General features: G+C 41.0%; 1 protein-coding gene across 2 annotated transcripts in view; it reads right to left on the bottom strand.

The window, feature by feature from the left end:
* Positions 1–25,920, bottom strand: part of MAML3 (mastermind like transcriptional coactivator 3) — a 403,827-nt gene that overhangs the window by 138,100 nt on the left and 239,807 nt on the right. The gene's annotated exons all lie outside the window — the stretch shown is intronic.

Raw genomic sequence — 25,920 nt, 5'->3', positions numbered from 1 at the left:
GAAAGAGAGGGGGGAAGCAGGCTCCCCACTGAGCAGAGAGCCCAATGCAGGGCTGTATCCCAGGACCCTGAGATCATGACCTGAGCCGAAGGCAGAGGCTTTAACCCACCGAGCCACCCAGGTGCAACCACTGCCTAATTCTTAAACACTGGCATTCCCAAAGGCTTATTCTTGGTTCACTCTTTCCTCCTGTGTATAGCTCATCATATGATTGTGTCTCCTTCCATGCTAGAAATCTCAGGTATACCTTGGTTCCCTCCTACTATGTTTTCACTTCCCTTCCAACCTTGTCGCACCATCTGAAACTCCAACCAACCTATCGCCAAATATCCTCTGCATCATTATTCCACTGTGTTAGGTACTGATATATACAAATGCCTTTCCAATGCCACACAGTCTGCATGGAGCTATACATATGTATATATAATATATACAGAATATTATATATAATATTTATTTATATATTGTACTTATTTTTATTCATATATCTATAATGTTATATATAATCTCAAAAGCCTTGCAACAATCAAGCAAAAATAGATTTTATAAATTCTACAATACAGAGAGGGATACTGAACCCACAGAAGTTTAGTTAATAGCCTGAAATTCAATGTTGGTCAAGGTGGATCTTTACTTTGAATCAAGATCTTGAACTCCAAAGGCAAGTTCACCCTACATCCCACTGTTAGGCTCCTACGCACCCACTTCTCCCATCTTCCTGCTGGTGGCCTCCAGACACTACCTGCCTGTACACTCTTAGTGTGGCAGAGTTCTTTTTTCCAGAAACTGGGATGATCTCATCTCTCCTTTTCTAGAAGCCCTTGCTGATTATACCTCAGGATTAAGTCCTTAATAGCTGGTTTGACCAGAGTTCACCAAACTCATCTGCACACGGAATCACCTGAGGAACCGTCAGAACTACTGATGCTTGTATCTCACCCCCAGAAGCTTGAGTTCATTAGTCTGGGACATGGGCTGACTTTGAAACTTTTATAGGATCCTGGGTTTTTCTAATGGACAAAAAAGTCTGGAAAAGGCGCCAATGCCCCTCCCACTCTGGTTCTTATCTCTCTGGCATTTGCCTCCCCTGCTCCAAATCCCACCGTGGCTTTGACCATCCAGTTCCCTGTCCTGGAGTCCTTCTTCTCTTTGACAAACTTCTACATCCTTTGCTGTTCAGCTCAAACGTACCTTTGATTTTCTCTGCCCCGGCCACTTTTGCTTTTTGCACTGACCAGTCACGCCACCTGGGAATCTGGCTGTCTACCCAGTGGTTAGCCCAGATGTGCTGGGGAAGAATGGATACCTCTCTTCACGATCTCCCAGGACACAGTGACTGGTTCTGTAATTCATGAATGAATGAATGAACAAATGAATGAGTCAGTGAACACCTATATAAGAAGTGGAAGTGACATGGGACTAGAATGGGACTCTGAGACCTAAACCTAGGTAGCGACACGAAGAGGAAAAGCTTCGGTTTTGCTGCAGTACTAACTTCACTTTGAACCCTGGGTCCTGTTACTAGCTAGGTAATCCTCCTTAAACAAAGCTGAATTTCAGTTTTCTCTTTAATAACTTCATGCAAGGTGAACTCCTACCTACAAAGGAAGGAACTGATATTTATAAAATGCTTAATATAATGTCTAACACTCAAGTAATAAAAACATATTGATTTTATTTTTATTATTGTATCAGTGGCCCTAGTTTGTTCATTTGTGTGCAATGAGATTTGGGGAACATTATCATGTACCTTCTCTGTGCCTTTTTCTCACCTATGAAACGTGCACAGTAACATTGCTTCTTTTCTTAAAAGAAAGATGGAAAGGACATAAAATGTTCTACAAGTGCAACAAATTGTAGTTGGTAATACCATGTTTGTGTTTACTTCCTAATCTCTGTACCTTCTGTGATAACACCGGAGCAAGCATTTTTCTTCGACTACAAACGCCTGACATTTGGGGAAAGGTATCCAGAAACATCCTTAAATTCACATTTGCAAACACTTTAAGAGTACATAAGTTTTCCCAGAAAATAAAACAAATTGTAACTAAGTATTTCACTAGGGTTGCACCTTGGGATCCATAGCAATCTGACAAATACAGAACCACAGGTATTTTTAAAGCTTTTAAAATAATATTGGCCTCAAAAATAATTTCCCACTATAGGTGTCAATGACATCGCTATTGTCATAATGGCAGACATTAACTGAACAAAATTAGTAAAATCTAAAGAGTGGTGATGAATAAGAACACATTTCCCTTTTCAGTAGTGCTGCTGTGAGGTAGATGACAGGCTGGCAGGCAGGGTGGAAAGGGACAGACACTGGGCCACTCTGGGCTGCTGTGTGCCTCATTCATAAAATGATTTGCTTGCCTCTTGTACTGGCTCAAATTCGTACTCCAGTATAATTATCAACTACTCTTACCAGGACCCTTTGGCTTTACTTGTACATCAACATGTTCAGGAGCCAGAGGACAATGCTAGGTGGGGTTAAAGGACTCTCAAGGAATCTCAAATTCTCTGCCTACTAACTTGATCTGGGATAAAGCTAGGAATGGATAAAAAGACTTTCACGACCATAATATAAAGTTGTATCTTTTTTTTTTCTTCTGCTATAAAGCTTAACTTGCTACTCATTTTCCACCTCCTAAACACTTAATTAATTGATTAATTAATTAATTTATAGAGAGGGAGAGAGAGAATCCCAAGCAGGCTCCATGCCCAGTGCAGAGCCCAATGCAGCGTTCGATTTCACAACCATGAGATCGAGACCTGAGTCGAAATTAAGAGTCGGAGGCTTAACCCAGGAGCTCCAAATATTGTATTTATAAAACGGAAAAAGTTGTGAAATGGAGATAAATTCTAATGTTGACACATCATTGGGATTTTCTTTCATTCTACAGAGTATGTTTTTATGAAAGTTAAAGTGTCTTTTCCTCTTTAGTTCTGCAAATAGTACAATTTCAAATGTAGCAACTATCCTCTATTTAGTTAAATATTCAACACTGATATCCAATATTTTACACAAGTTATTTCTCAGTGGTCAATATTCTAGAAAGTTATTTTTATTTCTCCTTGGAGAATCAAAATTAGCCTTCAATCTTATTCTCTTCTGGGGTAATATAATGGGGCGAAATGCTTCCTCCTAAACGGGCTCAGAGGACAGGAGGCAGCAGGCAGACGGGACAAGGTGCAGAAACAAGATGGAGCCAGGTGACCTTGGGGAGAAATCATTCCTGGTCTCTGCTTTTAGCTCCAAAACCATTATTCTTTTGCCTTTCATATGTCTTGTCACTGAATCATAGAGCCCTCTGGCTTCTAGAAAAGCAGCTTTTCATTCTCTAACTAAACACAATAATAAATTAAGTCTGTCTTTGTAGAGGTGGTCCAGGTCTGGCCTTCTCTCTTCATCAGCCTCGTTTCCATCCTGTTTGGCTCTTCCCCAGTTTGCACCCAGCCTGCTTTCCCCCAGCCCTCCCAGGAACTGAGCAGTCTTAATGACCTTGCCCAAGGCTTCCTTCTTCTCTTCAATTATGCCCACAGAGACAGGCACTGAGGGGCCCCGCCCTGGCCCCCAGCTTTAGATGGCTCAATCATCTCCTCCAGCCACATCCTTCCCAGCCAGGGCAAGTAGTCTGTAGGGCCCAGGTGAGAGTGCAGATCCCCCTTCTAGTTCTGAGTGTCTGGAACCCCAAATTCCCTACCCAGAGGGCCTCAGGTCTGCTCTCCCGGGTTCTTCCTTTAGAAGGTGAATACTCACCTGTGCGCCCTCTAGGCCCAAAGAATGGCCAAGGGGTGCGTGTATGGGGGTGTCCGGGGGAGGGTCCGATAAGTATGGAAAGGCTCTGTGGTACAGCACGGAGCCAGGGATAGAGAGAGAACTGGGTGGTCCAGGGAAGCCATTGCCTCACAAGCCCTGAGAGCCAAAGATTCTACATTCAAACCCAGTCTTTGGAGTTGCTATGAAGGTCTGCCCGTCAAGGTTGGAGGATAGAATATATTTTACTTAATAGTTAGCTTGATGTACAACAAATGTGAAACATATGGCACGGAGGCCTGCATTTGTACTCTCGCCTTGAGCCCATAAATGTGAAGGGCAGGCCTGTTTCTCCTCACCCAGCAATTTTCCTGCAGATCTCCTCTGCTAAATGCCCGGGCCATTTTGGTGTCAATGTCGAGGAAGATCTGAGACATCAGTGTGGCTGAATGCCGCTTCCCAGCGGCTGGGCCTTCTTCTCGTGACTCCTCTCCCTCTCCAGATTCGGGGCTGGGCCAGTGAACAGGGAAGAGAAGCTGTCATGTGCCCCGCAGAGAGGTTTTCGGGAAGCCTGGGTGCTCCTGGGTCAGAGTCTACCTCGTGGGGAGCCCTCTGGCCGTGGTAACTGCAGGCAGACAGGTGACCTCTTCTCTCCCTACTGTATTCGTCCACTCCTCTTTTCTGAAGTGTGTTTCAGGCAGAGAGGGGGAGGCTGGGACAGAAGTCGGCCAAGCAAAGACGAGGGGTGGGGGAGCCCTCGGCAATTCCAGTTTGTCGCTAATGATTTGTGTACAATTCAAGGTCAGAGAATGATATGCGAGGCTTGTGCGCCCACCCACGCAAGCATACACAATTTAGTACTTGATTATATCAGCATATAGCACTAATACATCTAATGCTGCCTTGTTCACTTGCCTCTCCAATTAGACAGAAAACGCTGAGGCCAGGGACCACATGTTAAGCTGCTTTTGTTCCCCCTAACACCCACCACCTTATTAGGCACATAATGGACATTTGATAAATATGTTTTGTTAAAAGAGGCCTGCCTCTGTTAATGAAATAAATGTGTTCTTGAAATGGTCTGAATAGAGCGAGTTTTGTAAACGGAATTCTATTTGAATGAAACTGGGAAAGTTGCAGTGGGAATAATATGATCAGGCCTTTCACAAATTGGGTAATCATTCCATTTGGATTGTTACGTATTTCTTACCCTCTTGGGCCTAAACCAGGAAATCTCATCCTAGGACAGGAGTGTGTGTGAATTCTCTGCAATTGTATCCAAATTTGTTTTGCAGGCGTGTGTTTTTCTGGCGGATTGCTGTAGCTTTCATTGTATTCTCAAAGGTACGAGCTACTTAAAAAAAAAAAAAAAGAAAGAAAAAAATGTTAAAGCCCATGGGCCTAGAAGGTACTACGGAAGCGGAAGTGGGGCTAAGCTTCTAGGAAAATAATTCACCGGCTTTGGTAGATAGAAAATCATAACCACAGCTAACATTTGTTGAGCATCTGCTATGTACCAAACCCTTGACTTTCACCATATTTAATCTTCCCGGCAAGGTAGCATTATCATCTCATTTTGCAGATGAAGACACTGGAAAGAAATGCCTCAGGCACATAGTTATTACATGTCAAATGTGAGATTTGAACCAGGATCTGTTTGCTTGCAAATTAGGAAGTTTTTCATGAAAACTGTTTTTTTCTCTCTCTCTCTCTCTCACTGATGCCTTACCTAAAATAATAGCACTGATAATCACAAAAGTAAATAAATTAACTTTGAGTATATTATTATCCCCTTTTCACTGAGAGGAAATCTGAAGTTAAGCAATATGTAGGGGGTGCTGGGTGGCTCATTCAGTTAAGCATCTGCCTTTGGCTCAGATCATGATCTCAGGGTCTTGGGGTCAAGCCCCATGTCAGGCTCCCTACTCAGCAAGGAGCCTGCGTCTCCTTCTCCCTCAGCTCCTCTCCCTACTTGTGCTCAATCTCTCTCTCTAAAATAAAAGGAAATACGTGTGACATTCAAGTATAAATGTTAACTTACAAAAGACTCTCCAGCTGGTAAGTGAAGGGGCCAATATTCTAACCAAGGTCCATCTCTTTCGTGAGCCCACTCTTCCTTGGTGCCTTCCACAGCCCTGGAGGGATGGCCTGGCTTCCCCAGGACTCACACAAATGTCCGTGGACTGGCTCCTAGTTTTGGTAAACCATAATTTATTCTTTTGGAATTTAATTCTTTTCCTTTACATTTTTCTAGAGATGAGTGTAATCCTTCAAGCATTTGAACCTAGGGCTGTGTTAGGCACTATGGGAAATGGGAAAACGTGTGTGTGTGTGTACACATGTGCATGCATGTAACACACTTTCAACCAAAATTCTGGAGAATGTGTCTGATATGCGATTGCATTTAGAGTTATTTAGGAAAATGGTAACTGTGCATTCAGTGGGCAACTGTAATACTCCCTCTTCAATCCTCAAAGAGAACTACTTACAGATTTAGCAAGAGCTCAGAGACAGTTTTGTTGGTATCGGGTACATATATGCAAGGTTGGCCAAAAAATCATTCAATATTCATCTGAAATTATGAATTCACTCCATTTAGCTATTCGGCTTGATATGATGACAGTATTAAGATGTGCAAGTGCTGTTAGCTATTTGAAATAAAACAGTGTTGAAGCCCAGCTTTAATATATAACCTGGAAGGCAGTTTTACACAGAAGTTAAGCAAAGCCCAAGCCCTGAAGTCAGAGATCTGCGTTCTGTCTCTGTTCCCCCTTTTACCAGCTATGTGCCCTTAGAGAAAAACCACTGGGTTTCTCTAAGCCTCAGTCTTCTCATTCATAAAGGGAGATAAAAATACCTTTTACGACACAGTTTGTGAAGATTAAATGAGGACACGTATGTAAAGCATGCGGAACAATGCTCAAAGCGTGGTATTTGCCAAAAGAGGGTCGTATTTTGTTTTTGTAACCTCATGTCTAAAGAAGTAGAATAATTAGTTTGTAAAATTTCTCCCCAAAAATCAAAACAGGAAAACGGATACAAATAAATGCTCCTTCTCCACAGGTAGTAACCCTGGCATTAAAAAAGAAAATTCTGATAATAAATGCTCACAGAGAAGAATTCTGAAATAAGTCTTTTTCTGTGTATAGGTTTATCCAAATCTCCTTCCTAATTTTATTTATTACCAGTGCCATGTTATGACTGAAAATGGTCCTGTGTAATCCAGAGTGAGCCACAGAATTGAGTGGGGAACGTACAAGGCAAGATCAGAATGAATTATTTCCATCGCATGTTGGCAAGGAGAAGACGGATCGAAGGGTCTGACTGGTACTTTCCAATCCTTGCTTCCATAGTCCTTTAGTATATGTAAGACGAAATTCTTTACAAATCTTAATTTTCAATCAGAAAAGTAGGGGTGAGTACTGGCAGCAGCGCAGAGATATACGAGTGCCCACAATAGTGGGGAACACGATTCTTCCCGCCCAGCTGACAAGCAAGCCAATTAGGTCCACCGAATTGTTGGTGATCTATGTTTTCAAGGACCCAAGGAAGTCAGCTTTCTAGAAGCAATAAAATTTTTGCTTTTAATATGCAGTGTCCTTCGGTGAAAATGACAAGGAGGTTGAGGCAACTTTAGAAAGCTGGAGACAAGAATTCTTTTTCCAGAGATAAAGGTGAAGAAACCCAAGAAGCTGGGTGAGAACAGTGTAAAAAAAAAATGTATGCCTGCCTTCTTACCAGGGAGCTAAGAGGACGCGGTAAAGTGTGACTTCTCAGACATTTCGGAACTGGTTCTCCATGAAGAAAAGGCTGGCAAACCAGAAGGATATTGGTTCCCATGTGCATGGCTGACCAGATAGCCAAACCCTGCCCCCAATTCCAACAAAAAGCATATAATATGCACAAATATATCTGGAAAATGGGGGTGGAAGAAGGGTTAAAGGATGGTTAAAGGGGAAGAAAGAGGAAAGGGCTGGATTTTTTTTTATTGGTTATTATAGTTTAGGAGAATAAAAGTGATTCTGAAGCCGCTGCCTTGGCAAGGATAGAAAATACAAACTAGAACGCCTGATGTGATCTTCAGATGGCTTTCTGGTTCCCGTTTGACTCTGCGAGTCTCATCATTGAGGCAAAATTGCATCAAGTTTAAGAACTCAGGTTTGGATTCAAACAAACTTCGCTGTGGTTCCTAGTTCCCATTCTTAATCTGTGACCTTGAACAACTACTTAAACTTTATATGACTGAGTTTCAAGATCATTTGAAGATGAAATGCAATGGTTCATGTCAAATGCTTAGCTCAGGTTTTGCAACACAAAGCATCCCACAGCTGGTAGCCACAATATGTACCTTCCTTTGGATCAGAGTTTCTCAACCTGGGCATTACTGACATTTTGCACTGGACAATCCTTTGTTGTGGGGGCTGTCCTGTGCATGCAGGAGTTTTGCAGCATGTCTGGTCTCTATGCACTTAGATGCCAGTAGCAGCCCTCCCCTCCCCGAGTCGTGACAATCAAAAATGTCTCCAGATATTGCCAAATGTCCAGTGGGGCATGGGGGAACCAAACCATCCCTAGGAGTGAACCACTGCTTTGGATCAATCCAAGCTCTAGAAGATAAGAAAAACTCCACTCTTCCCCTGGGCATTTACATTTTTATGTCCCAACTTTAGAAAATTCATAATCTTACTTTGAAAGCCTTGTAATAAATCACATAACCATAGCGGTCTCGGTTCCCTCATCTTGAGATGGTATTATATCTGGGTTCACGCTCTTTCTGACCCCAAGACATCTACGTCTAACACTTTCATTTCACCAAGAATTTAAAAATGGTTTCTCCCTATGAGGACACTTATGTAAGGAATACATGTTCAATTGGAAAAGAAGGAAATGCAGTTAAGCAAAAAAAAGAAAGAAGGGGAAAGAAAAGAAGTATCATTTGTAATCCTGGCAGTTAGAACTAACTAGGATTAACATTACAACAAATGGGTTTTCAGATATTTTTTGAACACATAAATGTGTGCATTTTGAATACATAGATGTGCACATATACACAAATACACATGTACATATATACTTGCACGATACATACACATATCACGCAAGTATTTCTTGTATGCTTGTCATTTTTCCCACTCATTAATTCTAGCAATCTCCAGACCTAGTGCTAGACACTATATATTTTTTCTCATGTACCACTTCCCTCAAGAACTGGTTCATCAACTTGTGTTTTCAACCACCATCTGGACACGGATTAACCAGAAACCTACTGCTTTCGTGCTTTCTCTCTCCACTGAAAGACATTTTTAATTGACTGTCTGACTGACAATTAAGTCGAGCAGTGTTATGACTATCCCCTTTGGCTGACTCTCCCTTTACCAAGAACAAAGGCTATCTTCATTTGTTTGTTTGTTTGTTATTTTTGTTTTGTTTTGTTTTAAGTAGGCTCCACACCCAACATGGAGCCCACGGCAGGGCTTGAACTCAGGGCACTGAGATCGAGACCTGAGCTGAGATCAAGCGTCGGATGCTTAACTGCCTGAGCCACTTGGACACCCCAGGTATGTCCAGTTTTTTAAGTTAGGTTTGGAAGTACAGTTTGATGCCCCTTTTCCTCACATGCCCCAAACCACACCCACCGTCGCTTCCCCCCTTCTCTGACTTTTGCTTTGGCCCTACTTCCCTGGTCACATCAGTCAAGTCCTAATTATTTTGTTCCAGGTGTGCCATTTCCTAGCCTCTCTCCTGCCAATCACTTTGATCAAGATAGGACTCTCTGCTCTTTTCAGAAACCTACAATGACTACCCATCGTTTCTTGTATCACAGGTTAGATCTTAATAACGAGCTCCGAGGGGCCCCTCACTGCCTTTAGTTCTCCTCCTAAGGCCTTGTCTGTTCCTACTCCTCGGCTGGCACTTCTTATGCCTTATCAACTCCTCACAGCCCGCAATTCCCTTACTCCCCTTTCTGAACAACAGTCCATTAAAAGTAAAGTAAATCAAAGAGCAGTGCTGATGTCTTAAAAAGGAAGAAAAACTAGAATGTTAATAAATTATCCTTCTGCTTGCGCTTTCGTTACCTGCGGCAGCTAATTATTTATTATATTAATAAGGTGCGTCTTTTTTAGATTATTAATGAATGCCTTATTTATTTATTTTGATTTCAAAAACACATTCGAATTTTTACCGCAGTGGATGAAATGTGTTTGTGATCCTAGGAAGTCAATCCCACAAAGTGATCTTGTAGCAGGATTTCTCGTCAAGGTGCATGCATTTACTACATCCAAAAGACAGCCAGTTTTCTCAATTAAAAAGTATACAGAAGAATAACCCTTGAATTTGATCATTGTAACTTGGACAATGTGCTACTCTATCAAATATGAATGGGAATCTGTCTGCTGTTATTATTTAAAAATTATTTTAAATCCAGCTTTTACTAGAGGATAAACTTCTTAAGGGTAGGGACCATGCCTATTTCGTCCTTTTGTCATGCTCAGCATAATGGGAATATGGCTTGCATGCAACTGGTCCTCAATAAATGTTGCTAGGTGATTCGCATTTGAAGGGGAAATGGAAAGAAAAGCCTGGAGGACTGAAAGGATTTGCGTGCATGCATCTTGCTGTGAATAATACAAATGTGGAGAGAAGTGACTAAGTGGGCAGCATGGGCACTGAGGGCTCCAGCCCCTGAAACACTCAATAATCGGAAGTTCTAATGTGACTCACAGCAGCACCCGGTTGTACAATGGAGAGCGGAGGGAACTGGAGGAGGCGCTGGGAGAGCTCTGGGGGCTGCAAAAGGGAATCGCAGCACAGAGCAAGCGATGCTTTCAGGGGGAAATACTTAGCAGAAGAGACAGCAACAATAGGTTAGAAACAGGAAGTGCCTTAAAGTGAAAAGGTAAAGGAGAGAATTCTCAAAGCGGAGGTGAAAACTCACGCAACTAACAAGGTTGGGTTCGGCGTGGACAAGAGCAGGGCTCAGATGCTAGGTCCTCCAAAATATTTTTTCCTACTTTAAAAGCGAAGGTTTCTTCGCATGTGAATACAGAATCCTACATTAATTCTCTGCCAGCAGGCGTAGTTTTGATATCTGGTCTGTGGCTGCAAAACGTAAGAAGCAGCAAATTTCCAGTGTGTTTAGAGCCTATGACTTTTTTCCCTCTGCCCCCCAGCCCTCTCTCTGAATCGGCCACACCACCCTGATCCACATTTCTGCCACCAGGTTCTTCCGATTCTAAGCTTCTCTGTGCCAAGACCCTTAAGCACGCTATGAAATGTCAAAAGCCTTGCCTGGTACCCAGAGTTCACAGATAGGTCCAGAAAACTCTTGACACTCCCTTTGGAGGGTAGAACTAATTCCCACCCCCTGGAGTGTGAGTGGGACTAAATGATTTGCTTCATATGAACAGAATAATGAAGATATGAACATGTGTGGCTTCAATATTATGTCATAAAAGTCACTGAGGCTTCTTCCTTGCGTTCGCTTGAATCACTCACTCTGGGGAGGCCAGCTGCCATGTTACGAAAACACGTGGTGGGAGAACTGAGAACTCCAATCAGCAGCTGTGTGAGGGAGCCCCTGGGGCAGCAGGTCCCCTAGCCCCAGTCCAGCCTTCAGATGATTGAGGCCCTGGCTGACAACCTGAGGGCAGCCTCCTGAGAGACCCTGAGCCAGAAGCACCCAGCTATGCTGTCCCTGGATTTCCTCAGACTTCTGTGGAAAGTAAATGTCATCTTAAGCTGCTAAATTCGTAATCTGTTACACAGCAATAGAGAACTATACAGTAAATTTTCCAATAGAACTTATTTAAGTTTTTTTTTTTTTTTTTTAAGTTTTATATAAATTCCAGTTGGTAGGGGCACCTGGGTGGCTCAGTGGGTTAAAGCCTCTGCCTTCAGCTCAGGTCATGATCCCAGGGTCCTGGGATGGAGCTCCACATCAGACTTCCTGCTCAGCGGGGAGCCTGCTTCCCTTCCTCTCTCTCTCTCTCTCTGTCTACTTGTGATCTCTGTCAAATAAATAAATAAAATTTTAAAAAAAATTCCAGTTGGTTAACATACAGTCTAATATTAGTTTCAGGTGTAGAATTTAGTGATTCACCTTATCCATACAATACCCAGTGCTCAACACAATATGATCCTTTCAGTAGATGTAGAAAAAAACACTTGACACAGTATAACAGCCATTCAAGATAAAAATTCTCAATGAAGTAGGGTTAAAGGGAACATACTTCAACATAATAAAGGCCATATATGAAAAACCCATAGTTAATATCATCCTTAATGGGGAAAAACTGAGAGCTTTCCCTCTGTAGTCAAGAATAAGTCAGGGATGTCCACTCTTACCACCGTTATTCAACATAGTACTAGAAGTCCTAGCCTCAGCAATCAGACAACAAAAGGAAATAAAAGACATCCAAATCAGCAAGAAAGAAGTCAAACTTTCACTATTTACAGATAATATGATAGTCTATGTAGAAAACCCAAGGGGCACCTGGGTGGCTGTCAGTGAATCATCTGACTTTGGTTCAGGTCATGATCTCAGTGCCCTGGATGAAGCCCTGTGTGGGGTTCTGCACTCAGCTGGGAGTCTGCTTGAGATTCTCTCTCTCCTTCTCCCTCTGCCCCTTCTCCTGCCCACGGCTTCTGTCTCTCAAATACTCTTGAAAAAAAAAAAAAAAAAAAAAAAAAAGTAAAACTAAAGAAAAGAAAACCTGAAAGACTCCACCAAAAATCTGCTAAAACTGACAAATGCAATCAGTGAAGTCACAGGTTACAAATCCAACATAGAGAAATCTGTTTCATTTCTATACACCAGTGATGAAGCATCAGAAAGAGAAATCAAGGAATTGATCCCATTTACAACTGCACCAAAACCCATAAGATACCTAGGAATAAACCTAACCAAAGAGGTAAAAGATCTGTACTCTGAAAATTACAAACCTCTGATGAAAGAAATTAAAAGAGGGCACCACAAAGAAATGGAAAAACATTCCATGCTCATGCATTGGAAGAACAAATATTGGGGTTGTTTCAAAAGTTTACTAAAATGCCCATTTAAATCTACACACCCCCAAGAGAGAAAAAAAAAGCTTAAAGTATTAATAGTTTTCATTATAATGGGAATACTTGTTTACCTGCTCCTAATACATGAAAAGTTTAGATATTATAAGTGTTCGGTTAAATTTAATCCTGCCTTCCTTTAGCTTCTGATTTTGACAAAGACAAATGATTCTCCTCATATAATAAGGTTCCAAAAACACCTTGGACACTGACAGGCCTCGAAGAGTCTAGGAGACCTGGAAGATAAGGGGTGGGGAAGTGGCTAGATTTCCTATTGAGGTGTTTTTCTTGTTTAATCTCATTTATCACAAATGAACAAAAAAGGGTGACATTTTCATATTGTATATTAAAATATGACAAATAAGTAATCTTTATTTTAAACAAGTAAATGCAGGAAGAACAATCTTGTTATAGCTCGGATGAAAGAAAACTTTTTTTAAAAAAGATTTATTTATTTATTTATTTATTTATTTGACAGACAGAGATCACAAGTAGGCAGAGAGGCAGGCAGAGAGAGAGGAGGAAGCAGGCTCCCTGCTGAGCAGAGAGCCTGATGCGGGGCTTGACCAGGACCCTGGGATCATGACCTGAGCTGAAGGCAGAGGCTTAACCCACTGAGCCACCCAGGCACCCCAAAAGGAAACTGTTTTTATGAGCATTGAAATCTTGCTAACAGTTGGCCTGTACACGGGGACATTAAAACACTTTTATTACTTTGCAGCTCCTATCTATATAATTTTCACATGTTTCTCCCAGAATCTTTCTATCCTTGTTTCAATAGATTTATCCAATCCACTGGATAAATGGATTTATTATCAATGCCTCCACCAACTGAGCCACCCAGGCACCCTTCAACAGACATTTACCAGACTCTTGGCTTGGCTCAGGTCATGATCTCAGGGTCATGAGATCGAGCCCCAAGCGAGACCGCACTCACGGAGGCGTCTGCTTGAGATGCTCTCCTTCTGTCCCCCCACCCCCTCGACTTGTACTTTTGCACATGCTCTCTCTAAAATACATAAATAAATCTTTAAAAAAAGTCTGTTGAATGTATGAATGAATAAAGTTGATTTAGAGGAAAACTGAGGCAGAGCTATATTCTCCCGGAGATTAAAAAGGTATGAATAGCATATGATACAACCAGTGTTTTCAATTTAAAACACACACACACACACACACACACACACACACAAAGAGGACCTACCATGGGCGGGTCTGATGCTATTCTAAATGCTTTACATAATTTAAGACAGAGAATTGTCATAATAATCCTGTTATTATCATCCCCATTTTCTAGACACCTAAAGCTGACAGAGGGTGGGAATTGCCCAAGGTTGTGTAGGGAATGAGTGGTCAGTCAGGATCTGGACATGTGTCTGAGCTTCAGTACTGGCTCTTACCACCTCCCTACGAAGGCCAGGCAGTTCCTGACCTGGTCTCACCCTGGGGCTCATACCCAGCCAGTTCCCAAGTCCAGGGAAGGCAGGAGTGGCGGGGAGTGAAAGTCCTGCAAAGTGATCAACTGGGCCTGCTTTGTGCTGTTTTGGGGAATTGTGTTTATTCACGAGTTGCTCTCACTAGACCACCAATTTAACACTCTGCCAACTGTCCAATTATCCGTGCTCACGTGGAGAGAAGTGGGTTCTTCTCCAGCTGCACACCTTTTTTTCCCTCTACATAATTAATGAAGCTCATCAAAACCCTAGAAAACAAGCCCAGAGCACCAGCCACTCTCATTGACATGTTAATAGGGGGTCAGGTGCTCCTGACCCTACCAGGAGATGTTTATGTGGCTTTAGCTCCGCTCACCAATGTTCTATGCTGATGACAGGACAGGGATGCTTAAGGGCTGAGCTCCTTCCCCTGATCAGCGGCCACAGGACACACTAATGGTGGTGAAAGTGTCTGAAGGCGGTAGACCATATGGATCAGATAAATACTAATGCCGAGGGCACAGTGCCTGCCATGTGCAGTCTGTCCAGAGGAGGGACCCAGCGCTGTAAGGACGCCTCCCTGGCCCCTGGAGGACAATGGGAAGCGAGAATCTGTTTTGTCCTGTTCAGGATTACAGAACTTTCCAAAGATGATGTAAAGAATAAGAGGCTTCGAAACAGCACAACAATTCTCATTTGACTTTGTCTCTGATTGCCTTTCCGAACACGGCCGATTTTATGATTGCCCTAGACCCTGCCTGTCCGAACACAGTAGCCACCTGCCACAGGTGGTTACTGAGCACTTGAAGCACGACTGTTCCAAACTGAGCTGGGCTGGCACTCTCAAAGACACATCAGACTCCAAAAGAACTTGGCTTAAAAAAAAAAAAAGATATAAACCATCTCATTACTAATTCGTATATTGATTATGTGTTGACATAATAACATGTTAATACATCGGGTTAAATAAAAATATATTAAAATTAATTTCACCTGTTTCTTTTTGCCTTTGGTAACGTGGCCAACGGAAATTTTTGAATTCCACATCTTGGACCTGTGGTTTGCGTTCTATTTCTCTTGGTCCGTGCTACTCTCAATTTGGAACACCTCTACCTGTTACTGCTGAGAGGGGCGCAAAGGCAGAGCGATTTTCCAGGTCTTTTCTCTGGGCTCTTCTGCTGCATTTACGAAAGGCTGACTACTAGGTGATACTGAAACCAGCGGACTCTCCGTACGTAATGAAGACTGTTCTACTGCAGACATGAACTGCCTTCCAGAACCTTCCGTCAGCCTTCAGCCTGACAGCGTAACACTCCGTGCCCTGACTGGCCATGGCACGCGCACACCACAGCACTGTGGGGTATGTGGAACTCATATTCTTACTGCACAGACCTGAGAAGCTGACCCTCTGCTCTACATCCAGGAGCTTTTAGAGAATGAGCAGGTATACCTGGAGTCCCTCCCTGTGGGCGTGCTGTGAGTGGATAACACAGGGGTGGGCGGCAGAGGGGGCGCGGGAGGGAGCCGTGGTCATGCCTGGGGAGCCTGTGGGGCTGTGGCTGCCGTCCATCGGCTCAGAGGGGGTGCCTTTTTCCTAATTCTCATCAAGGCACTGTAAAACTTGTGATGGCCTGAGATGGACCACTTTGTATACATTTTCCTTGCACCACTGCCCAGGCTCAGTCTGGCACTGAAAGGAGTTCTTGGCTTAATAAGCCCATTAATGTCCTTTGTATGAACAGGCTGGAGCCCAGTGCCGAACAGAAGCCCAAATAAACTTTTCAGTATCTCAAATGCAAAAGCAATTAGAGGATGCAAGTGTGTTTATAAACCTCTTCTAGACAATTATAATATTAATAAATGGGAGTTACCAGTTTAGATACTATTTGGGGTCAATATTTAATGTTTTGGAAATACAAAGTATAGGTAACTTGCATAATCTCATGAAACATATTAACTAATCATGACAGTGTATCAGAAATCTAACGAACATGAAAGGTATTTTGATTCTTTATGCATTGGGTCAGATGCAAGCCATTTGGTGTCATAAAAAAGATGAATTCCATAGGAACTTGCTCAGGAACCAAGATATAATACAATAGCCCTGTATAGGAAAATAGCTTTTTTTTTCCCCCCAAAGAGTTTTATAACCTGTAGAAAAGCTGAGAGTTGCTATAAATAGTTCAGGAAGGATGACATAATAGGTTTTAAAACTTGGAACCCTGGTCCTCTAATATCCTTGCATGGTGACTCTCCTTTAGAGTACTCTCTTTAATATATAAGATGTGACCAAGTAAATCCTTAATATAGAAATAGTACACCAAAATGATATGTCTGTTACTACTCTAAAGAAAACAAATACTTTCATAATAATGTGAATTTATTGAAAAATAAAAGCTTGCAAAAACAAAAAGCCCAACTCTAAAACACAGGAGGAGGAGTAGCTATTTGAGGCTCGATTTAACACAAACCTTTCAAAAATTGCTGTAAGTTTGCTTCACACTTTTTGCTGAGTGGGGAGCAAGTACCTTACCAAATGGGAAACACCAATCAGAAGAATAAGGTAAATAACAACAAGTGTTGGAATTGCTTTTTAATACAAATAAGATCTGATATTTAGATTCATATATGACTCGCTGGTCATCTTTCAGAAATGATTATACGGCCCCAGTATTTAATCTTATGATCATAAATATTTGATTCATGGGGCACCTGGGAGGCTTAGTTGGTTAAGATCTGCCTTTGGTTCACGTCGTGACCTCAGGGTTCTAGGACTGAGCCCCGAGTCTGGCTCCCTGCTCAATGGCGAGTCAGCTTCTCCCTCTCCCTGCCTCCCTCCCTTCTCTCCCTTCTTGTCACATAGTTAATCCCCAAGTTCTGTTATTTCTCTTTCAGTTACTGCTGCGTCCATTTTCCCTTAAATTGTAAAGGACACATCCAGACAGATTCTTACAATCTCAAATTAGAAAGGGTAGAAAGTCCCCTAAGTGTCCTCCCATGCCTTTCACCAAACTGTTCCCCAACACGAACCTCTCTCCCCAGCCTGGTTACCGTTTGCACTGTGCCCACTTAAGGAACAACCCTTTGCTTGAAGGAGAATGCCCTTCCACTCACTCACCATCCAACCTAACTCCTCCTGGTCATTCGTGGTCTACTCAAAGCTTATCTCCCCATGGAAGCTGCTCTTTTCTACTCCAGGCTATACTGACCTGCCTTCTCTCTGCCCATAATCCCTAATGTAGAATTTTTTAGTGGCACTTAACCACTTGCTGCCTGGTATTGACTTAACCTGTGTGCCTCCTTGTCTCCTTGACCAGAATGCACATTGTGGGACACTGTAGATGATGATATTCTAGTATCTCTTTTTAGTCTCCAATATTTAGAATTTTAGAAGTGAATATACACAGGGAGAAGTTGCTTGGTCAAGTTTCACAATTTTCCACACTTGTGACAGACCTTTAGGCTAATAGATTCCTGCCAGGTAAACAACAAAGCCAGACCTACTCTCTGATGGGCGAATGCACTGGATATCCATTGGGAGGCACTGGACAGGGGTCATGGATGCAGTGAATGACCTTGAAAGGAAGGGAATGTCAAACTCAGGAAGGAGAATGAAATTAGGCTTCCAGCACCTTCCCAAAGCTCAGGAACACCTGGGAAAAGTGCCTGAATTCTATCCTTGACAGAACAGTGTCAGAATATGGAACAGCAGAGTTGTGGCTCTACTGATGTGTAGGTTAGCATTCTTGCCCCACGGAGGATATCCCCTAAGAGGCCCAAAGGAAGCTTAAGTGAGTTCTTCCCTTCTATAACAGAGTGTCTCTTCCTATAGGTCCTGAGGACACAGGGCCATGTTCTCTGTTGGTCCTGAAGCAGAGGCATGGACAGATAGCCAACTGTCTCTTGGAGAGACAAAGGACACTCCACCCTTCACCCTGGTGGAACTGGAGGTCATGGTGGAAACAAGGACACAACGCTTTGTGTTCTTAAGAAAATCAACAGGAGTAATTCTATGATTCACAAAACACAGCTAGAATCTACAAGATTTGATCTCTTAAAAAATTTCACTCTTTCCTAAGACAAATCCATTAACTGCATAGTAAACTAATTTTCCCATCTTGCCTGAAACAATGCAAGTCTTAGAACCTACAAAGTTTATAGTTCCACAGAAAATATTTATGCCATATTTAAGCATATATAAATATTGACTGTGAAATAAACATAGGCTGCTTTAATTGCAGATTCAGAGTTGTCTTACACACAACATCTCCATTAGAAAACCGTAGTGGTGATGGTTTCATTAAAAAGGACACTCCCAGGCCCCATTCCAGACCTACAGACCCTGAGTATTTGGCAGCAGAGTCTGACTATCTGCATCTTGAACAATTTCCCCAGATGATTCTTGGGCCCCCCAAAAGCTTTAGAACCACTGATTGTTGGGGTATAAGCTCTCTAGTTAAGCAAGAATACTCTTGTCCCATGAAACCTTTAAAGGGTATTCTCATAGGGTGCCAATTAAACCTCTTTCTTGCACAAAACTATCATAAAATAAATTCCTGAAACTTTTTCTTTTCTGCTGTTTACTCTTAGCCTCATATTTCTAAGACTCTGACAGATCATCAATCAGGATTTTCAAAATATGCCAGTGTGTGTATGGAAATGACTTATTATACCTATCAATATGAACATTTCATTTATTACCTGGATTTTTGTAGCACTTCGCCCACTGGTTTCCCCTCAGCTAGGAGGCCCTGGATTCAGTCAGTGATGAGTGTTCTGTCAATATTTTACCTTGCATCTGAGCTGCCAGATACTATTGGCTTTGTCAGGGTCATGGAACCTAAATTGTTTTTATAGTCCTTGAAGTAAGTCAATATTTTCAAGATTCTGAAAACTATTCAATGATTATAATCACGAGATCTTATTTTAAAGAAGCAGGATGATCGTGTTGACACTGCTGTCCTTTCAAACATATGTATTTGACATATGTAAATTTTATAATAAGGGAACACTTTAGGTTTTATGACACCAGCTCCATTAAAGTCCAAAATGTTTGAAGCAATAATGTGAAATTTGCTGTAAAACATAAATTTTAATTTTAGACAATATTCGATATTCAGATAGAAAAATGTTGAAAGTCACTGAGGGAGCCTCTGGTAGGCTGATCATCCACATTTATCTCGGCTTCCTCAAATGCCCCATAACAATGAAAATAAAGGGCTAAAAATGACTAAACATTCAAGAACAAAGAAGATGGGAGAGAGCAATAGCAATTGAAGGGTATCAACAAAATTCTGAAGATGAAAATCAGATGGTTGAGTGGTAAACAATTAGCAGCTTAGAGAAAGCTAAATCTAAGCCTGCAGTAGGGGAAACCAAAAATAAAGCAAGACGATTCAAGCCAAAGAATGCTATAAATTCTCAGAAATTAGAAGGACCTCTAAATACCAGGGTGGGAGGTGGGGTGTGCACAAAAGGAAAATCGGTTAAAGTCCTGTATAATTAAGAGGTGGACCAGATATACTCCCCCAGACTGGAAGAAGGAAGGTGCACAACTTGACAGAGAGATGAAGTCGCAAGTCTTTGGAATTCTGGATCCCAGTCATAGCTGAGGGTGAGCTGAGGAGCTGTACAAAAACAGGGAGATTAAATCAAAGTCTACATAGCATTTAGCATTTAGTGAAACACTCCTCATCATCCCAACTCCCTTCTTCTGCTCAGCTCCAAAAAGCCAGTGAGACTGAAGGAGTCTTTTTTGACTGGCCACAGGGCGGAAAAAAATCTATAGACACAGTGAAATGGCTGGGTTCTAGCCCAATCCCGCTATAGCAAAGCCACACATATGACAAGCCCCGTGTAAGCCTGGAGAGCAACTAATTAGCTATATGATATCTCATTCTTAAAATAATTAGACATTTGAGAAAAGCTTCTAACATGAAAGAAAGAAAAATCAAATGAGCATATGGGGAAAGGGTGCCTGCGAGAAAGAGACAAAGCAGAGAGCATGAGAAAACTTACTTAATTTAATGAATTTGATTTAAATGATAATAACCTTAGATCAAAAAGGGTAAATCAGAGAACAAGAAAGAACTTCTGGAAATTTGAAATGTGAAATAAAATGAAATATTTTAATTTTCGAGTTGGAGAATAAAGTTAAGGAATCCTACAGAACATAGAACAAAAGGACAAAGATACAGAAAGTTGAAAAGATATGAAAATTAGAGAATAATCCAGGACGTCCAATATATGATGAATAGAATTTCCAGAAAGTTAAACATAGAGAAAAAGGAAGGGAGAAATAATCAAAGAAATAACACAAGAACATATCTTTAGGATACTCTTGCAGATTTTTAAAGAAAAAGCTCATAGTAGCAAGCACAGAGACACAGTGAATGAAAAATGGTTACATTAAGGCGTATCATTATGAAATTTCAGGAATACAGAGATTTGAAAAGCTCTCAGAGTAAGGAAAAAAAAAACGGTCACACACATAGTAGAAGAATCCAAATTTCACTAGATTTTTTAACAGTATGATAAGCCACAGGATCTTGAAGAAATGTCTTTGAAATTCTGACTGAATGTTTCTTTTTTTTTTTTTTTAAGATTTTATTTATTTATTTGACAGAGATCACAAGTAGGCAGAGAGGCAGCAGAGGCAGAAAAGGAAGCAGTCTCCCTACTGAGCAGAAAGCCCGATGCGGGGCTCGATTCCAGGACCCTGGGATCATGACCCAAGCCCAAGGCAGAGGCTTTAACCCACTGAGCCACCCAGGTGCCCCCTGACTGAAAGTTTCTTAACTATAATTCTAGATCTGGCAAACTCTCAATAACACGTGAGGATAAAGTTATCTTCAAAAATAGCTTTTATTAAAAAACAATCTCTTGAGCACCTTTTCTGAAGAAGCTCTGAGGATGTGCTTTAGCAATTTGAGGGACTAAGCCAAGAAAGAGGGGGAGAGGGATCAAGAAAACAGGTAATGCGACCTGGAGAGGAGTGAAACATTCCATGAATAATAGTGCGGGGCGGTTGCAGTATTTCACTTAAGTAGCAGACCAAGAAGACTACAGGTAGAAGAAGACTGGAACAAGAGGATATAAACCTTCAGGGGAAACAGTGAGGGAAAGAAAGAAAGATCAAGGAAGAGAAAGAGAGAAGAGAAGAGGGAGAGAGAAAAAAAAAGGAAAGAAAATAAAAGAAAAATAGATTATTTGATGTTTGATCCTATCTCGAGTTTTACAGAGTCGGACAAGTCTGAGGATGGATTGAAGGTAGGTGTAAGGACAGCACCGATTAAAAAAAAAAAGAGGCTATTACTAATTCTAAGAAAAACCAAAAGTTGTCTAGGAAAGGAACTAGAATCATAGTATACTACATAATGACGCTGCGATGTGATATGCAAAAGCCACTCATGTAAATAGGGAATACTTTAAAATCATAATCTGTGATATATCTAGTTATACTGAGAGTTTAGGGAAGAGAAAGAGAGAGACTCTGTGTGTGCGGGTTATGTCTGTGAGGAGGTAGTATAAGCAGGTTAAATCCTCTTCTACAGAATCAAATCACTGACAAATTGAGAACCAGCAGTTGAGGGAGATAAATAAGAGAAAACAATGTAAGAATGGAGGGCATGAAGCAGTGGACTGCTGTTTCTCCTCAGAAGCCTTGTAGTATTACTTAATTTTCAAAACTATGTCATTTATTATTTGAATAAAATAAATATATTTTAAAGAAACTAACAAAGGGGCTCCAGGTTTTTAAAGTTAAGGAAAATGTATCTTTAAAGAGATTTCCAGGATGACTATGAATACCACAGCTCTGTTCTTTTCGTGGAGATTTTATGGCTAAAAAGCTCAAAATAATATACCTCACATGGTACCCAACATATTTCGGTAAAATAAAATTGAAAGGGGAAAATATTCTACAAAATACGAGCATACGTGCTTCACTGTGGTATACACAGCCACACAGAGCAAACACACATGTAAAGAATACAGCAGCACAGTAGTCTATAATCTATCTAGTCCTAAGAGAGGAACTACTAAAAATTGACATCACATTTTGGAAATTATTCGCTTTCCACTATTGCATACAGGAATTATTTTTGGGCTTCGGGTATCCCTGTCACCTTCTTTGACCAGCAAGCAGTCATTTGCTTTTGGTTTACTTCTTACATGGTTGCTCCATTGTTTTTTTGTTTGTCAGACACAGAGACTGGGTTTGCTCTCCCAGCAATCTCATTGTTGTTCTATTGGTTCAAGATAACCACCTCCTATCAAAGGATTCTTTTTAGACCTGTCTTTCCGGTTCTTCTATTTGATCTCAAAAACAGCTCTGTGTTATTTTTGCTAATGCTCTCTCCACTGGAGCTGATCATCAAGTAAACATATTTTTGGCTTGAACTTTGATAATTGCCATGTTTAATGATTTATTAAACACGGTTATGTTGAAGACACAGTGTTAGGTACCATGAAAAAACTGCAAAAACAGAGAGAGAGAGACATACAGAGGCAGTGGGAAGGAGAGAAAGAGAAAGAGAGAAACAGAGAGATCCTGTCTTTGAGAAATGAGATTAGAAAAAGATAACAGACCTGACCAAAGTAAGTTCTGGTTATTTCAATTCAGAAACACAAATTTTAAAAATTAAAGAGAAATCAAGAAAGCCCAGTATATGAAGTTCCAGAGAGTGAAAAGAAAGAAAGAAGAAAATGGAAAGAAGAAAAAGATCAAAGAAATAATAGAAGAACATAACCCAGAGAAGATTCTGAAGCTTGTACTGGTGGAAATTTTATTGATTGCTTCACCGTCACTGTTTTAGCTGAAATTTGATGGGAAATAAGAAAAGAAGTAAAAGAGGATGTGGAAAGAGAAAGGAAAAGAGAGTGAGTGTGCAGAGTGGGTTTTATAACTATCTCTAGAAGCAGGGAGGAATTCACAAATAATATACACAAATTAATAGAAAATAACGGCATCACCTCAATCCAACCGACAAAGTGGATAAGTAAGGATTTTTAAAAAAGAATTACTGGAGCATAAAAAAAAACAACAACAGGGAATTTTCTTTGCTTAAAATGTTTCTCTCTCTCTCTTTTTTTTTTTTTTTAAGATTTTATTTACTTATTTGACAGACAGAGTAGACAGAGAAGCAGGTGGGGGTGGGGGGGTGGGAAGCAGGCTCCCTGCTGAGCAGAGAGCCCCATGCAGGGCTTGATCCCAGGACCCTGAGATCATGACCTGAGCCAAAGGCAGAGGCTTAACCCACTGAGCCACCCAGGCGTGCCTTAAAATGGTTTTTTGCTTAAAACGTTAAGAATTCTTTTTCCTAAAAAAATAGGTATTTTTCCTGATGGTAGAATTAACATACATACATGATAGAAAATTTAGAAAATTTAGTAAAGTGTAAGGAGAAGATAATAATCACAATTTTACCAACCCAAAATACCGCTCCTAATATTTTAGTTATTTAATATTTTTCTACACATATCAAAAAATACAACCTGGACTGTAACATACAAGCTATGGTATGATCTGATTATTTTGCTCACCTTATGAGCATTTCTATGTGATAAATCACTTATTAATATCATGATTTTTGTATACATTATCTATTTTTCCAAAATATTTATTTTGGTTCCCGTTTCTCATTACCATAAGCTTTTTTCATTACCATGAGCACAATCTTTGTACATAAATCTTTGTTTAATTTTCTAATTATAAGGAATAAGATGTAAATTCTGAGTAGTCACATTACTCGATAAAACATACTTGAAATTTTGAAATAAGCCTTTTTTTGTTTCTAGTTTTTGGTTCCCTCCTTAAGAAAATATCCAGGTAAGTGAGAAATGGCATCTTCTGAAAGAAATGTCATTGTCTGCAAACATCCCAATCAAGTAAACATCTGTATAAGATAATCACTTTGAAATAAATGTTTCCGTATTATTGGCTTTGGTATTCAAGTCAATCATTAAAACTAAGTGTTGATCATGGTCCTTGTGGCCAACAAAGAGTAAAGTGAATTTTCACTAGCAACAGCAGAAAACAAATTTGAACTACACCTATGTATAATTATATTTTATATCTTGCCTGTAATTTGAGCTCGTATTTGTGCAATGTACTCGCATATAGTGTAATTAACTATTCTGAGAGCTATGTAAATACTGCTCCACAATCAGATGAAAGCATGAAATAAATGGGATGTTTGCAGAAAGATATTCACATGTTTATATATGTATTTTGAAGCTTGTTTCAAACAGTGGTGAGTTAATATTTCATTAAAAAGTGTGCTTTTGCTTGATGGTTCTTTTTGAGGTTAAGAAGTGATTATTCTAATAAGGCCTCCAAAAGGCAGATTCTGTCCACCCTGAAAGTACCTTGTGAGATAGAAGGAAAAGAGGAGGAGCCCAGAGATTTAATCCAGAAAACCATCACTTTTGTTTCTACACTTGACTGAGTCCTTTCAAAACATGACCTCTGCAGCTCAGGGCTTCGGTTACTCGTAGTTAGGCAAGCATAAGGATCTGAAATGAGTACCTTTAAAATTCATGTTCCAGCAAAGACAAGAACTTTGTCCCAAGTTAGCAAATTTCAAAAGACATTTAGTGAGGGTGGGGAGTGAGGATGGGTTCATACTGCACCCGCATGTCTGCAGAGTCTGTGAGTTGGAATTAATCATCTTTGGTCTGGCTCGGAGGAAATACTTCACGGTAAAAACAGCAAATGTAGCAGCACAATTTGTATTAAGATTACCAACAGACCATTCCGACAGCTTGTGATCTCATAAAGCCCTGACGTGTCTGGGCTACAACAAACATCTCTGTGTGTTGCCTGTATTTTTGCCTCCTTTGAAACTTAATATTGAAGTGTATAAAATGTTGCATTTTCCAATGGTGCTTTTTTTTTTTTTTAATGAAACCAAGATAAAACATAAAAGCTCACATTTCAGTGCTGTTTTTCTACCAAGCTACTGATTACAGCTGGTATAAACCAAGCTATATTTTTATTCCTCCAGACAGAATTTCTTTGGAGCTGGCTGGCATGTGAAGACAAGACACCACTGTGAGGTTTGGGGCTTGGAAGGCTGTGAAGGACAAGAATCAAGCCACAGAGCCCAGGCCTGTCTCTGCAGGCCAACACCACCTCCTGCTCTACAGCCCCCATCAAGCTCTGGGGGTGGGGTAGGGCGGGGCGGCGGAACTGAACCAGGAGATGCAAACAGTGATCTAAGATCAGCCCATAGTACTTCCCAGGGCTTCTAATGCATAGTCTGTGGACACACACCCAAGCACTAGTTAGAACCTGTTTGCACGTGAAAGCCCTGACAGCAAAGAATTTTCTGCAAAATCCCCAACCTACAGGCAAATGTCAGACTCCTGAGAGGACTGAGGCACAACACAGCCACTGGTAATGAAAGGGTGGCTCTGGTCAATTAACCCATGTTTGGAGAACAGGCAGAATAGTGCATTTCCCCACTCCTGCAAGGTAGATAAGCAGCTTGCTGGGGGTGGGGGGGAGGATGAGGGGACTGAATGCTTGTCAGTAAGGATTCACACCCCAACAGGTTGCCGCTCATTTTTCCCATAGATCACTGAGGGCCCTACATCCCTAAACCAGGATGTCCTGAAGAAAGACAGCGGGACAGAGGAGAATTTATTTTGATCCAGCACTAAGAT

The sequence above is a fragment of the Mustela lutreola genome, chromosome 1 (genome assembly GCF_030435805.1).
Source record: "Mustela lutreola isolate mMusLut2 chromosome 1, mMusLut2.pri, whole genome shotgun sequence".
NCBI lineage: Eukaryota > Metazoa > Chordata > Mammalia > Carnivora > Mustelidae > Mustela > Mustela lutreola.
This window is presented reverse-complemented; position numbering and strand designations above follow the sequence as displayed.